The sequence below is a fragment of the Triturus cristatus genome, chromosome 4_1 (genome assembly GCF_964204655.1).
Source record: "Triturus cristatus chromosome 4_1, aTriCri1.1, whole genome shotgun sequence".
NCBI lineage: Eukaryota > Metazoa > Chordata > Amphibia > Caudata > Salamandridae > Triturus > Triturus cristatus.
In genome coordinates this window covers 1019796564-1019814049 of record NC_140585.1, presented here as the reverse complement: position 1 = coordinate 1019814049, position 17486 = coordinate 1019796564, and the positions used below count along the sequence as shown (strand labels likewise).

Sequence of the window (17486 nt, the reverse complement as noted above, 5' to 3'; positions counted from 1 at the left end):
AAGAATGATACATTTACTTCTTTTGGATTCAGTCTTGCACTTGCACTTGCCTTGGCATCTATTATTGCATTTAATTCTTGATATTTTGTGTAATGTGTTTACTCAGTAATTCTGTTTGTTGATAAAACCTCAGTATTTCATTTGTCAAACTTCCACTGCAGTTGAGCAAATCTTTATATTTTAATTTTCAAAGAACGAACTGAATCACAATGCATATTTGAAGTTGTACAATCCAATTGCTACTTTGATCAATGCATTTAGTGACCTTGGGGCTTCATTAGGCTCTAATTGACATTTAATTCACCTCTAAAAACATACAAGTATGAAGTAAATTGTCGTTAAACAGCCTAACATTTTTTTAAAACATTTGAATCAGAAATATCCCTTGCTAAGATAAAAATGTCATGTGTATCATCCTTTAAGAAATTGACACATTGATCGTTTACTAAACCTTCTTGAATATATAAAGAGTTGTCAATATGAACTCACATTGTCAATTTCCAATGTGTAAATCTCTGCTCTTTGTTCCTAATGGTACAAAGCGATATAAATAAATATATATTGCTTTAACATGTTTCAAACTTCCTAAAACAATGATCTTTCGATCTACAATACCAAAAACTATCCTTCTGGTCCATAGTTTGTCATGTACCAAAATACTCATCATGGATTTCCTCATATACTCGATTTATGATACATTTCAAGTCAATGATTATTTTGTTATTTTGCTTTTCATTAGTGGGGCGGGAGGCTGGGCCGTGTTTGCATAGCCCCATCCCAAACAAATGAGGTCCCACCCGCCTGTTATCGGTTGGCGCTAGGCTGCAAGCCCAAAATTAGTGAAGAGCATGGGTCCATTATTCACCCATGGACAGACTTACTACAGAAGGGTTTCCTATGTTCATGTCTCACAAAAGCTCTTTTAGTTATCAACCAACAATGTCTCTCTCACAGACAGCTCACAGATATAGCTCATCAAGCTCCTGTGCAGACGTATGTCTTGTCTTACTTCACAGCACCTAACCTTCTCTTCCACAAATAAAATAAATTATCATTAAGTAAAGGCTTGCAAATGCTCCATATGTACCATGCATGTTCCAGACACTAACCAAGAGGCCAGGAGACCAGCACAAAATACCAGTCGGTTTTTATTATTCCCAATTAGCAAAGCACTTGACCCTCCCTATACATGGTGGCTCCTTCATGTTTGCTGTCTGCTCCACTTATTGAGTTGAACAATTCTGACAATTCTGTTAAGTTTACCATTGGAACATGTTTTTGACTTCCTACATACATGTCAACCGCTCTCTACCATCTTCTGGCACTCCACATTGTGACACATTCCTGGGCAGGGCTATGGACAAGAAGCTGTGTTTTGTTTTTAGAGTCTCTTGCTTTGTTTGCACTGGTATACACAGATAAATTGTACTCATTCTGGTCTTCATGTGCCCTATAGCTGGTACATTCTGGTGACCCCTTCGTTAGCTTGATTTTCTCTTGGCTTTATAGTGTGGCACCATAGCGTTCATGTCAATGGGTACACGGCTGCAAGCTCACAGTTTACCTCTTCAGGGGTCACCATGCTGGATCTGTGTTTTTTAAAGTAATATACCACGAATATTCTATACATAATAATTAGATTAGAGTCAGAAGAGATTACATTGGCCTGCTCTTCATATCATCACCTTCACCATGTATCTCATGGGACACATCACGCTTCATTTACAGCTAAAATCTACATCTGTGACAAAATAATAAAAGTTAATAACCTTCCCTACTACTCCTTACAACAAGCTTCACACCACCTGGACTAGGCACTGAGGGCCCGATTTACGAATGCATCGCACCATGTTTGCATCACAAAAATATATATAACTGGGTTTTTTTCAGTAAATATGTATATATTGCGGAGAGCTGGAAACTGAACATCATTGAACAATAGACCCTTTGGTCAACCTTTGCTTTGAAGGGATGAAGGCTGAGCAAGTATGGTGTTAGGTGGTCATGGAGGGGTGGATGCAGGGCATGGCCTTGGGTGAAAACTCTGCAGCCAACCTTCCGCTGTGCATAGCCTAAGGCCATGCCAAACAAAAGTTGGCCACATGTGGATGGGACAGGTTAGGCAATGCCCCCTGTATGTTGCATGCAGTGTCTGTTGTGACACCAGGCCTTGCAGATAAACTCCGCTGTGTATGTCCAAAGTCTGTGCATGGTATATATATATCCTATGCTTAAAGACTTTGATAGAAAAGCAGACATTTGGGGTGAGCAAACTTAGAGTGTCGCTGGTGTTGAGAGTGCTCTATTCTGGAGCTGCTTTCCACCTACACTTGAGAACTACCTGGAGTTCTCTGCTTCTTTTTTTGCATAATGTATGCGTTACTCTATGCCTGAAAGGGAATTGTTTTGACTTATACTGGGTACTCCATGGTGTCTGGACAGAGTGGTATCTCTCTGACGAGCTCTAATGAGAGCGAAAAACGTGTCAGGGATTGCTTTTATTCATTTCAGGTTGGCTTGGATGGTATTTGCCAATCCAGGGCTGTAGTACTGTGCCAGGAGTGGTAAAAGTCTTTGGCCATTTTACAGCTCGGCAAGGATAGCACTGTGCTAATCCTATGCTTAAAAACTTTGCTGTAGAAATGGTAAAAGACTTTGTCTCTTTCTATCTTAGCGTGGATGGCACTATCCTAATCCTACGCCTAAAGACTTTGATAGAAAAGCAGACATTTGAGGTGAGTTAACTTAGAGTGTCGCTGGTGTTGAGAGTGCTCTATTTGGGAGCTGCTTTCCACCTACACTTGAGAACTACCCAGTTCAGCTAACTATAACTCGCGCCCCCGCAATGCACTGCTGATGACGTCACATATTACATCACTCATGACATGATCATGACATGGTCAGTGACATCACTGATAACATCACTGATAACATCTCAAATGACATCACTGGTGACATCATCCAGTGACTGTGTGTTTTTGTAAAGTTTAACTATGTTTAATATATATAGGGAAAGGCATATTGAAGAATGAGTGGGTGTATAAGTGTCTGAATGGATGATTATATTAGTGAGTAACTGAGTCTATAAGTGAGTGATTAAACTTATCTTACTTAATGCATGAGTTGGTGAGTAAAGTGTGTGAATGTCTGTATCCATCTGTCTGTTGGTGTGTAAGCGGCTGCATGGGTTTGTGAATAGCTACATGAGTGTGTATATGAGTTATTGATTGGTTGTCTGAGTATCTGTATGGGTGGCTGAGTGTTTGTGTGGGTGGGGTGTGTGTGACTCTGTGCATAGATGTGTGAGTGGGTGATTCACTGGGTGCATGGTTTCAAGAGTGCATCTGTGATGGACTGCATGGGTGGGTGAGTGTGTGTATGGGTGTGTTAGTGAGTGAATGTATATCTTTAAAAGGCAGTATATATGTGTGTTAGAGTATTTAAATGGCTATAAGTGAGAGTGTGTGGTTGTATCAGTTATTGTATAAGAGCGTAAGAATGTTCTAGTATATGTATGAGTAAGTGAGCTGGTGTGTGTATAACTGTATAGGTGAGTAAATGGGTGTGTGATCATTTATTTGCATAACTGAATAGATGTGTGAGTACCTTTCTGGATGAGTGGTGGTGTGTGAGTGTCTATATAGGTGTATGAGTGCATATGATAGTCTTGTGACCATAAGTATGAGTGACTGTACGGATGAGTGAGTGGATTTGTGTGTAGACCTAAGAATCAGCGAGTGGGTATGTAGTTATTGGTGTTGGAGTGTCAATGGTTTCGAGAATGGCCGTCTGTAATTTAGAGTGGGTGTATCAAAGGTTATATTAGGGTATGAGAAGATGCATCAATTTATCACATGGATGATGTCATCAGTGATGTCATTTGAGATGTCATCAGTGATGTCATCAGTGATGTCACTGACCATGTCATGAGTGATGTAATATGTGACGTCATCAGCAGTGCATTGCGGGGGCACGAGTTATAGTTAGCTGAACTAACTATAACGGGGGAATTTCTATGGTTTTGTACGAGTGAAATGTCCAACTAACTATAACTTACCCTAAACCCTATGATTTTTTCTGTGAATTTCAAAGGTTTTTTAAATTTTAATTCCTATCTATAACGTGTCTGAAACCTATGGTTTTTTCACTGAATTTCTAAGGTTTTTTAAATGATAATTCCTAACTATAACGTGTCTGAAACCTATGTTTTTTAAGTGAATTTCAAAGGTTTTTTAAATGCTAATTTCTAACTATGCCTACAGAGGGACATGTGAAGAAAGAAGAAAAAAGTACAGAAAGAAGCAAAAGAAATGCCGAAAGAAGCAACAGAAGTCCACAAAAACGAAGAAAAGTACAGGAAGAAGGAAGACGTGCAGAAAGAACCGACAGGGGAGCAGAAAGAGGCCTTGTTGCAAAATCATCCTGTGCCCACAACCTTTTCAGACGGATACTGCTGGTAACTGACTCTGGCTAACCAGGCCTAGAGCCAGTGCTATGCCAAAAGACACTTAGAATACAGTGAAAACACCTACATACACTAGGGAACACTATGCGTTGGGGTACCCCTGTGATTAGCATGACCTCCTCTGTAAGTCCCTAGTACATAATATGGCAGGGAGATTAAAACTACCTCTTAAAACGCTCCACGGGGTGACATGTGTGCAAACACGCCCTGTGGCCGTTTTAAGTTGGGAGATTAAGTCCCCTTGAATCCTGAAGGTCCCTGGGTTCCAACTAGCCCACCAGGTACCTCCAGTAAGCACCACAGAGCTGCGTTGCACAGAGGTGTAAAAAGGGGCATGGCCTGGACCACCTCTCTGCAACGAAGCCCTGGCCCCACCCCCTCCCTTTACCACTGTGCAAAGGCGCACTGTGGCACGTTTTAAGTTGGGGGATTAAGTCCCCTTGAATCCTGAGAGTCCCTGGGTCCAACTAGCCCACCACATACCTCAGGAAAGCACCACAGAGCTGCGTTGCAGAGAGGTGGTCCAAGGCCATGCCCCATTTTACACCTCTCTGCAATGCAACTCTGTGGCACTTATTAGACGTACCTGGTGGGTTAGTTGGCCCCCAGGGACCCTCAGGATTCAAGGGGACTTAATTCTTCAACTTAAAACGCGCCACAGGGCGCGTTTGCGCACTTGTGACATCATGCCACGCCCCCTCCCTGCACCACTGCGCAAATGCACCCCCTGGTGCATTGTAAATTGGGGGATTAAGTCCCCTTGAGTCCTGAGAGTCCCTGGGGGCCAACTAGCCCACCACTTCCCTCCAGTAAGCGCCACAGAGCTATGTTGCAGAGTGGTGTAAAAAGAGGCATGGCCTGGGCCACCTCTCTGCAATGCAGTGGCGCTTGCTGGAGGTAAGTGGTGGGCTAGTTGGCCCCCAGGGACCCTCAGTATTGAATTAATTCCCCAACATAAAACGCACCACAGGGTGTGTTTGCACACATGTCACCTCAAGCACCGCGATAAAAAAAAAAAGCTTTATTTGGCCCTGGGGGTCCTACTAGGAACCCCTGAGCAGGCCTAGGGGGTTAGGGTGTTTCTACCCTGCCCCCTTTTCCTGTTTTGCGCATTTGTTTTTCTGTTTTCTTGTGCCTCGGTTCTACCGAGGCACAAGATGACTGCCAACACTTCCTGGTTTGGAGTGTTGACAGCCAATTAGCATGAAGCACGTGATCGGATGGGTGCGCGGATCCACCGCAGCCATAGATATCACTATCTGTATTTCTTATTTTCTCAAAAACTACTGAACGGAGTTACACCATTTTTTAAAAGGTCGCTTTCTGAGCCAAGCAGTACCTTTTTGCCAAATTTGGTGTAATTTTCAAAAAGTTCCGCCCCTGTGGGCGTGTACTTGCGCCATACACGGCGTTATGCAGACTGATGCATTATGGTAAAAGCAGTCAAAATCCAGAAAATAAAAACAGCAGGTGTTCAAAGTCTCATGGTTGCAGTGTGGTCAGCTTTGCTGGGCTCGTGAGCAAGGGTGGTGGCCCGAAACGCGTAGAGCCACGTATTTTGAAGAATTGGTGAAAACTGAAGATGCTGGAGCCCACGTTGGAGAAGTTCAGCCTCTGAGACGGCTTTCCTCACTGGGGCATCCTTGTGTTTGCAGTATTTGCGGCCATGCCCGGCCGCGAGGAATGCCCGCCGCATTACAGCGGATCCCGGCACCTGGGAATCTGGATGTCATTGTGGAGCAGAGGTTTCCACACGTATGGGGTTATGTAACTCAGTACACTCAGTTTCTCACCCTTCCTTCACCCACTCAGGATTTTAATTAACTTTTACTGATTGTGGACACTGGCACCGACCCGCTTGGGTAATTATATTTGGATTTTGACCGCTTTTACCATAATGCATCAGTCTGCATAACGCTGTGTATGGCGCAAGTACACGCCCACAGGGGCGGGACTTTTTGAAAATAAAAACAGCAGGTGTTCAAAGTCTCATGGTTGCAGTGCGTTCAGTTTTGCTGGGCTCGTGAGCAAGGGCGGTGGTCCAAAACGCGTAGAGCCGCGTATTTTGAGGAATTGGTGCAAACTGAAGCTGCTGGGGCCCACGTTGGAGAATTTCAGCCTCTGGGACGGCTTTCCTCACTGGGGCATCCTTGTGTTCGAAAAAAAATAAATATATATATATATATATATATATATATATATATATATATATATATATATTCACTGAAAAAAACCATAGGTTTCACACACGTTATAGTTAGCAATTAGCATTTAAAAAACCTTGCAAATTCACTTTAAAAATCATAGGTTTCACACATGTTATAGTTAGCTGGACATTTCACTCGTGAAAAACCATTGAAATTCCCCCGTTATAGTTAGTGCAGGCAACTATAACTCACGCGACCGCACCTCTGCTGATGACGTCAGATATTACATCACTGTATTTAGACACTTATTTACCCATGTCTTCTTCCAATAATTTTTAGCTATACATATATTACAAATATTTTTTTTTCAGAAAGACACATATGTCATCAGTGATGTAATATCTGACGTCATCAGCAGAGGATTGCGGTCGCGTGAGTTATAGTTGCCTGCACTAACTATAACGGGGGAATTTCAATGGTTTTTCACGAGTGAAATATCCAGCTAACTATAACATGTGTGAAACCTACGGTTTTTTAAGTGAATTTGCAAGGTTTTTTAAATGCTAATTCCTAATTATAACGTGTGTGAAACCTATGGTTTTTTCAGTGAATTTGTACGGTTTTTTAAATGCTAAGTTATGTATTTATTTATTTATTTATTTTAAGGTTTTTCACCGTGCGCGTACCGTACGCACACGGTGCGCTTCGCGCACCGTGGGCACACGTTACGCAGTTCGCGGATTTTTTCCGTTTCTACTGTACGCGCACGCTACGCGTACTCCGCGATTTTTCGCAAAAAAATTAAAGGAAATTTTGGCCCTTGGGGGTCCTTCTAGGACCCCCTGACTAAGGCTAGGGGGTCAGGAACTGTCCACCCTGCCCCCTTTTCACGTTCTCCACCTTTGTTTTTCACCCCCTCAGACTGCGAGAGTCAAAATGGTGGCCGACACTTCCTGGTTTCGACCGATTCGAATGTTTACTAAGATCTAACAAACAATCAGAATCGCGCTCGCGCACGGCAGCGTGCGCGTACGGTAAGTTTTACCGTAGGCGCACGGTGCGCGCTTATAGATATATATATGCTTTTAAATGCTATTTTCTCAGGAAATACTGAACAGATTTACACCAGACCTGCAAAAGGCACATCCCTGACCTGAGGACTACCTCTCTGCCACATATCAAGTAATTCTGTTCAGCCGTTCGGGCTGTAGCTTGGACTAAAGGTCCTATGAAAAAATGCATGGGGAAAACGCGTTTTGGGACCCCCCCTTTTTCTCAGCCCCCGCTTGACGAATCCCCCTGAGACTTTCAGGGAAGGAGCGGAGCGGAGCGCCCCACCTATTTTTAAAATTTCGCGAGGATTCGTCAATCGGCGCCGAAGTTATTCCAAATAGAATGTTGCGGATTTCCTATGGAAACACGATCCTAACTATAACTATCTACTGGCGACCGCCAGTAGATAATATATAGGTAGTTATAGTTAGGACCCTGTTTCCATAGGAAAACCGCAACATTCTATTTGGAATAACTTTGGCGCCGGTCGACGAATCCTCGCGAAATTTTCAAAACTAATGGGGCGCTACGCTCCGCTCCTACCCTGAAAGTCTCGGGGGGATTCGTCAAGCGGGGGCTGAGAAAAAAGGGGGGGTCCCAAAACGCGTTTTTCCCATGCATTTTTCCATAGGACCTTTAGACACAGCTACAGCCCGAACGGCTGAACAGAGTTACTTGAAATTTGGCAGAGAGGTAGTCTACAGGTCAAGGAAGTGCCTTTTGTAGGTCTGGTGTAAATCTGTTCAGTAGTTCCTGAGAAAATAGCATTTAAATCAATATATATATCTGTGGCAGCTTACGGTGCGCTTACCGTGCGCTTACGGTAAGCTTACCGAACGCGTACGGTGCCGTGCGCGAGCGCGATTCTGATTGGCTGTTAGATCTTAGTAAACATTCGAATCGGTCGAAACCAGGAAGCGGCGGCCGCCATTTTCTCTCTCGCACTCTGAGGGGGGGAGGAAAAACAAAGGTTGAAAACATGTAAAGGGGCAGGTTAGACAGCTCCTAACCACCTAGCCTTGATTAAGGTGTCTCAAAAGAACCCCCAAGGCAAAAAATTCAATTTTATTTTTGGAACATTTAATAGATTACCTTTCACAACGAAGCGCATAATATGTCCTCCGTGTGCGGACGGTGCGCGAAGCGCATCGTGCGTACATGGCCCACCGTGCGTGCACGGCACTAACTGCGTAAAGTGGGCGCGCGGTGCGCGAAGCACACCGTGCGCGCACGGAACGAACTGCGTTAAGTGGGCGCGCACGCCACGAACGGCGTAAAGTAACTTAGCATTTAAAAAAACGTACAAATTCACTGAAAACACCATAGGTTTCACACACGTTATAGTTAGGAATTAGCATTTAAAAAAACCTTGCAAATTCACTGAAAAAACCATAGGTTTCACACATGTTATAGTTAGCTGGACATTTTACTCATAAAAAACCAATGAAATTCCCCCGTTATAGTTAGTGCAGGCAACTATAACTCACGCGACCGCAATCCTCTGCTGATGACATATGTGTCTTTATGGAAAAAAAATATTTATAATATATGTATAGCTAAAATTTAATGGAAGAAGACATGGGCAAATAAGTGTCTAAATACAGTATTAGCATCAGCAGAGGATTGCGGTCGCGTGAGTTATAGTTGCCTGCACTAACTATAACGGGGGAATTTCATTGTTTTTTTATGAGTAAAATGTCCAGCTAACTATAACATGTGTGAAACCTATGGTTTTTTCAGTGAATATATATATATATGATAGAAAACATCAATCAGCTAGTGCAAAGCAATTCCCAGAACAATTATGACAAAAGAGATAGAAAATCATTGAATCTAACCCAAGGAGAATATAAAGCAATAAAGGAATTGAAGGAAGATTCCAATATCATTATCAAAGCCTCAGATAAAGGCGGCAACATAGTGATTCAGGACCTTGATGACTATTTAAAGGAAGCCACTAGACAGTTGAAAAATGAAGATCATTATGAAGGGCTTAAAAAAATGATCTCATGGAAACTTTAGCTCAAGAATACCATCATAAATTGCAGGAGTGGAAAGATTTGGACTTGATTGATTTTGAAGAATATATGTATCTAAGAGTTGATCATCCCATTACTCCAACTATATACATTCTGCCAAAAGTACATAAATCATTAATAAATCCACCGGGACGACCAATAGTGAGTTCAATTGGTTCCCTTTTGGAAAAAAACTTCAAGATTTATGGCCATCCTTTTAATGGACTATGTCACCACTTTACTGTCATATTTACCAGACACAATGGACTTTCTTAATAAGATTTTAAAAAATCCAATGGAAAAGGAATTATGTAATAGCAACTATAGATGTAACATCACTATAAACATCAATATTACATGAGGATGGAATATCAGCAGTACAATACTTTTTAAAAACAAGACCAATCAGTTTCTTGGAACAATCGGAAATACTAATAGAAATGTTGACATGCTGCCTAACCTATACCATCTTTCTATTTAATGGAGATTTTTTTCGACAAAAACAGGCAACCGCAATGGGTACCTCTTTCACGCCCACTTACGCTAATCTTCTAATGGGATTTGGGGAAATTAAAACTATAAGGAAAAAAGACAACAGAAATATCAAGTTTTGAACAAGATTCATTGATGATCTTTTTGTTATTTGGGAAGGCGATCAAAGCGAATTTGAGAACTTTATACATTCATTAAATGGAACCAAATACAAACTGTCCTCTACATCTTCCATTAGCAGAGAAAGCGTTATTTTCCAAGATGTAAAGGTCTTTGTAAAGAATCAGAGGCTCTGCACAAAAATGCGTAAAAAGCTTTGAGCAAAAAGGAACTGCTCAAAATCAGCAGATACTGAAAAACAATTGGAAGAAATGAGCAATCGCTTTCTTGAAATAGGTTACCCATGGAAAGTGATAGCAACTGCAAAAAAACAGAGTCAGTCAACGATCGAGAGATGAACTTTTTATATCCAGAAAAATAAATGATAAAACAGGTGATGAAAATGAAAAAATACGTTTGATTATGGATTTCAACAAGATAAATAAAGAGTTGAGAGATATTCTGCAGCGAAATTGGAAAATCCTTGCTTTAGATGAAACCTTGAAAAAAACATTAACCATCAATCCAAGCATTACATATAGAAAAGTGACTTCCTTGGGAGATATTTAAACACAAAGACATCTTACTATAAAGAAACCATCAATGTCATCTTGGCTAAAAACACCTGGCTTCTGGAAATGTTCCAAATGTCGAGCATGGGGACATGGTTAAAATACATCTTCATATAAACTTTGAAATGGAAAAACTGAAAAAATCAAACAGCACATTACTTGTGAATCTAAATTTGTAGTCTATATATTAGAATGTCCCTATGGGAAACAATACGTAGGAAGTACCATATCGGTGATGTTATCAAGGATGCCATTTGAGATGTCATTGGTGATGTCATAAATCATTCCATAGAACATATGATGAGTGATGTCATATGTGAGGTCAAAAGCAGGTCAGGGCAGGGGAGCAAGTTATAGTTAGAGCTGTCAACTATAACTGATGAATTTCTGTGTTTTTTTTAGTTCAAAACGTTAATGTTGTCACTGGCAATTTCACCTAACTATAACATTACTTTAACCTTTGGTTTTTTTTGTGAATATATATATATATATATATATATATATACATATCAGACTCAGGGTCTTTTGTACCCAGCAAAGCCCTCAGCAGTGGGCTATAATGGCACATTATTTTCTTGCTGAATATTAAAAGGTGTGTGATTTACAGACTACAGTATCATCTTCACAATCTGACATATGTCCATCTTAGTATTGTCCTTCCTACTGTTGCTGCGAAAAGCTCCTTTGCTTCTTTGTATATCTCCTTGTATATTTTTCTTCTTAAAGAAGAAGATAAATAGACAAACACCTTGCAAATGGATTTCCAGATGCGTCAGAGCTGGTAAATCAAACTGGAGCCGTCAAACCGATATTCTTATTTGCAGACAAAAAGCAATTAGGAAATAAAGGAGACAAGCTGGTGGTTGAGGAAGATGAATGTTTTAGCATATTTATGTCTTCTTACTGAGCACACTTAAGGTGTGATACTTTAGCTAGATCATCCGTCAAACATCATTATGGCTTTTCAATTCACACACTTTAGCAATGTGTTTTTTAAAACAATATTTTTCAGTTTTGAATCCTGAAGAAGTAGTCTGTCGTGTATACGGCCTAGTTAGAAGAGAAACATTACATTTTACAAAAAATATACAGAAATCAGGGATATAACAGCGTAGGCTAAGGGAGGCCAGAGCCGTACCAGATTTTTGGTGAAATCACTGACTTTGTAAATGATTCCAATTTAAGTTTATTGCACCCCATTCACAAAGACTGATGTGTTAGAAAGCGTCACTTAATCTTGCAGTACTCTTGGCTTATGCATGAATTCCATAAGTAGTGCAAGCCTAAGGCACAGCTATCTTTTTGTGAATCATTCCCACTGTATTTAAGTATATTGTGTATTCATATTCTGAAAACATGGCATCGAGCCATTGTTCCTGGCTCCAGTTGGACACCCCTTCCCTAAATCATCCCTTTTTGCAATGTGTATGCTATTAAGGTTTTGTTTGGCATTTGCTGGATGTGTTGCTGCATACACATTATTTATAAAGAGACAGGTGGTGTGCTCTACTATGAAACAATGTATTTTATTTGTGGCAGGAACTTTAGATTTGACAAAATGCTTTGCACATCATTCTTCCTAGCGTGCCACCAGGCTGCATTTAAAATTACATAACTTTATGTTCATCCAGATAAATATAGTAACGTGGAACTAGTCAATAGATAAATATTTCAGGTTTAGTGTCACATCTGCAAGAGACATCAAAAGCCACACATATTATTTTTGCTAAGTAAAGCAATAAAAAGAATGCTATAGCATCTTATATAGCAAGACCATATGGTAGGTAATTTATTGCAACATAATTTAATTACTTTGGTTACTGGGCCCATCCCCACTGGTCTTTCTGCCTAGGGAAGAAAATACCTCCCCATTCCCAATCCGTTGTCTCACTTCTCTGAGCAGTTGGCACATCTCTTTCATATCTAATTCCAGCCAATGCCAGACTGGGCAATTGCTGGCCAGCTAATGCAAATTAGCCTCCAGAAGCCTTAGTCAGGATACGGTAACTTCCTAAAAGTTACAGTCCCCATTTATTTAATAAAAGTCAGACTAATTTATCATATTGGACTTTTATTAAATATACAAACACATCTTTGAATGGAGTTTGCAGCTGGTACAAGTCAAAGGTTATAGAATAAAGTGTATAATCCATACTTTGACTTTTGTCAGCTACAGCCTGACCAGTGGCAATGTTGATCTCGGCCTAGTCATTGGAGGAACATGCCATTTCTAGTGTTCCACTCTAAACTATTACGCACTCTTCCTTGTGGGCTGCAAGGTGCAGTTAGGGTTGACTTATTCAATGTTTAAAAATCCTACATGTCAAAAGGGTGATTTTGACAGGTCTGTGCAGCAGGATTCAACCTGGTGCTGTAAGGCCACAGGGAAGGTTTGAAGCCATGTTTTCACTGCCACTGGAGTGGATGGCAACAATAGGTGGTGTAGTCCTCAAGAATTATTTAACTTTCCATGCCAGGGGTATATATATATATATTATGGCTTTATGGGAAACTTAAATGTGGCAATAAGGTTTTAAGCCAATTCTGACATGTTTTAGGGATTGCAGCATACACACAGGGTACTAGATAGCAGTGCCCCAATGTTAGATTCAAAGATTACCAGCCGGTGAGGCCTATAAAAAACGAAAAACTGATGGTTGCCCTCCAAAAATGGGGCACTTTGCAACACCATGCTTCCATAAAAGCAAATGTAGCTAGCATCAAAGAAGTTAATATTAAATTTCACGTTGTTAAACATCTGGCTGTGCAATTCTTTTTAGGCTACACGTGTAGATTTACAACAAATAAATGTACTCTTACAGTTTTGAGTAATTCTACTACTTTTGGCTAGTCACCATTTATGAGTGTAAAGTTACTCAAATTTGTAAATCTGCATGTCCACACCCACTGAAACAGAGGGGTGGAGTCAGTAAATTATCAAACATGACAATAGTTACTACTAATAGTAACTTTATGACAGTGTTTCACGTTATACACACTTGAAAGAGACCTCGACAATCAGAGCAAAGCTTTTCCTGTGGTAAACCATAGGGACAGTTAAGTGCATTTATTAAACTTTGAAAGAAATTGAGAAAATATTTTTATGGTACATATTAATGTTAAGTGTATTGGAGGGTCTTGCAGTACCAGTGGTTGGCCATATATGGTGTTGAACTTACTCCAGCTCTAAGGCTGCAGCACATTTACAACTTACTTGCATCCTTTTATGTTCTGGTTACTATAGAAGGGCAGTTTGTGAATAGCAATTGACTTACTCTTTTGTGGGTGGGTGCATGTCCCTCCCTACCCCTACCTAACCCTCCCTTAACCTCTCCTTACTTCTCCCTTAACCCCTCATCATTTAGTAGTAAGTATTCCCCATCTTCCTGCACTCTCATATCCCTCACTCAATTGGCACTTAAATGTATAGTTAAGTGTACAGTGAGCTCAGCAGTCGTGGTGGAGATCTCCACACAGAAAAACAGGAGGAGCAGAGGCATAGGTACAGATCTCTAAATGTAGGTTTATGATATATAATTTTGTAGTACATTTGTAGCACTACTTTAGTATTAATAAAGATACTGCAAAATGAAGCTTGTGAATAGGCCCATATGTTGGTATCCTGGACTTAATCCATGGGACAAGTACAGCAAACAGAATTTAGAATAGGACATTGGTAGATGCAATTGAAGCAGTATTATGTGCCAACAGAAATAGAGCATTTATTTGAAGCAAATAGGACAGAATATGTTAAGGCTAGCATATTGCTTTGTCTTTTAGAAATAAAACACACATTTTTAAAAGTCCAACCTTCCCATTAAAATTAAAATTTTGATTCTTTTGGGAGAATTAAATAAATTATTACATACTTTTTGTATTTGTCTGATGTATATTTGTTGCTCTATTTCTGTATATTGTTTTGAGATTCAAATGGCAGACATTGCTTTCAGAAGTAATTTGATGGGGGTTAGCAGAAGTCAAAATCTTTAGTACTGCTTTGTACACATACATTTAATAAGAAGAAGAATCCATAATGTCGACCATTGAACAAAACATGGTCAGCTTAATGAATACAACTGCCAAATATTTCCGTAGCACTTTAATAAAAACACCATATCTACCATTAAAATGTGATGGAGGCTATCAGCCTGTTTATCAATGTGTGTCTGATCAACATGGGAAGACACATTTTCTTCTGGCCTAATATCACAAGAAAAATTATAAAGCATGATCAATATTTTTTAAGGTGACAGTAACACAAAAACACACTGGCGGGACACTAATTCCAGCATACCTACTTATCATTCAAAGGCAGGATGTTGAACTTCAGTCTGGTAAATAAAGAGGGTGCTTTATAACAAACTATTTTAGCAAACAAGTATGTGACGTGTAAGCACTTTACATGTATTTTGGTGATCCTAATAGAACAATAGCCCTAGGCCATACACAATAGTCTTTACATTGTAACCCAATAAAACTTAAGATTTATTTTTATTTGAAACGTTTTATATAGAGCTGGCTAGACCCGGAGATATCAGAGCGCTTTACAAGAGGACGAGCATTGTTTCAGAGCATAGTTACCAGTTACATAGTTACAAGTTACAGTTTCAGAGCATAGTTACAGGTTGCTGGAGCGTAGTTACATGCGTAAAAAACATACGTAAGGGAAAAAAGCAGGCAAGGGGAGAGAGCAGTGAAGAGAGCAGGGGTGGTAGACAAAGAATGAAAGAGGGAAGAGGTGGGGGAGGGTGAAGGAAACACAACCGGGAGACGAGGAAAAACAGTGTCCAACGTCAGGTGATCCCAGTGGAAATGGTGTCATTCCCACACCTCCGCTGTGTGTGGCTCCCTTGACGCTGTGGACTCTCTCAGGGGGGTCTCCGAGACTCCAGGGTATTAATGCTGGATCCCTCCCCAACAAGGGGAGAGGGAGTGCTTTGGTAAAGGGCACACACCATGGTGGTAACATTAGGGATGATGGTGTATTGCGGGGTAAAAAACAGTTTTTGAATCCGCCCATGGGACATAGTCAGAGATCAATCACAAGATTCCATCCTCGTGGGGGAAAATTTGATTGTGTGCTCTTAAGTTCATTCCGCCTCCAACACCAGATCACATAGAGATTTGATCAAATAACTCCAAATATCCCTGAATAACTGACTATCCCACCTCACCCAGAACACAATGGGGGCCACGATAGTTTTATGAGATAATGGACAGTGAGCCACCACTGGTAAAGCAGCTATATTGCATGCTGCAGCCTGAATATGGGCATTAATAAGAAACCAAATACTGAGCTTCAGAGAAGAACCTGGTCCCGTACCGACTGATATGGACACAGATAAAATGGCTTCCCAGAGCAAGAAAAGGCCAGAGCATTAAAAAACCTAAGGTGAGCCCATTTTCTGAGAGTAATGATGTAAGCTGAACTCAGAAATGTCCATAAAGCTTTAGGTAAAGCCAGTCACTTTGTTTGTTCTGTTCCAGAAAATGCAGTGTAATGCCATCAAGCATCCTTCTTCCAAATATGCACAAATTCCCTTAGAAACTAACACTCCCAGCTGTGCAAGCCTCACACTTTTCACCTTCTCCATCAATCAAGAACACCAAGAACTTTGTGGTGTTAGAATGGCCCCAGTTTATTCACATCATCAGCTGGTACATATGTTATCACAATGGCATCGGTAATTAATATGCTCAGCTCTTGTTTAACTTGTATTTTGTGTAACGCATACAGTTATTCTCTTTGATGAGTGTCATACATCATTGTTTTTCATCTGCCGGTACAGCTCTACTTCTGTCGATTACATGGTACTTTGGGTCCCGACTTCTGGGCTTCCCTTGCTGTCAAATGTCTGGCATTCGTGGCCCTGTGGCCATGGCTGAGAAGCAAGTGCCATGTCTGCCCAGCGCTGACTATTTCTTACCCTTTTTGTTTGACTTCCAGTGTCCTTTTCATGAGGCATCCCAAAGACCTAGTTCGGGCAATTGTTCTTTATGTTCTTGTGGCAAAATATTTATTTGTGAACTTTGTGGCTCCCCGGCATACTGGCAGGGGTTTACTGACCACTGACAGCTCCCCCAAGATTATGAGACGCCTAGAAGTTCAACGTCCTCACGATGTTCAGGAGGAACATGTCGATCTCTAGGCTACACAGGTGTACCTTGTCATCTGCGTAATAACCCGGCCTCTTTAGGTTGATTTGGCCGTGCCTCATGAATTTTTCTACCCATGCCTTTGCAGAACTTGCTCATGGATATGTTTAATTTCTACCTAGATCTCGCAACTACTCATTGGCTCACTGCCCCCCTCCATTGGTATCTCATTATGTTTTCTGCCCATAGTATGTCTACTGGACGCACCAGCTGTGATATAGTTGTCACATCTGCTCAGATGGCTTCTAACAGGGCTTTCTGCCCTATTACCACGAGATCATTACCCCCAAGAAGAATTAATACCATGCCGGGGTTACCATGCGCCTGTTGTGCATCTTGTAGCACAGGGGTGAGCTGGCCTCACCTTATGCTTGTCCTGCTCAGCCATATAACCTTTGCCAGCTTCCTGGCACCAGCCCATTGCTGGGCACTTATGATGTAGAGATGTCCTACTATTCACACCATCCATTCTTTAGCTCCTTCC

At 41.0% G+C, this 17486-nt stretch overlaps 1 protein-coding gene across 2 annotated transcripts in view; it reads right to left on the bottom strand.

The window, feature by feature from the left end:
* Positions 1-17486, bottom strand: part of LHFPL3 (LHFPL tetraspan subfamily member 3) — a 581961-nt gene that overhangs the window by 281646 nt on the left and 282829 nt on the right. The window lies entirely within an intron of this gene.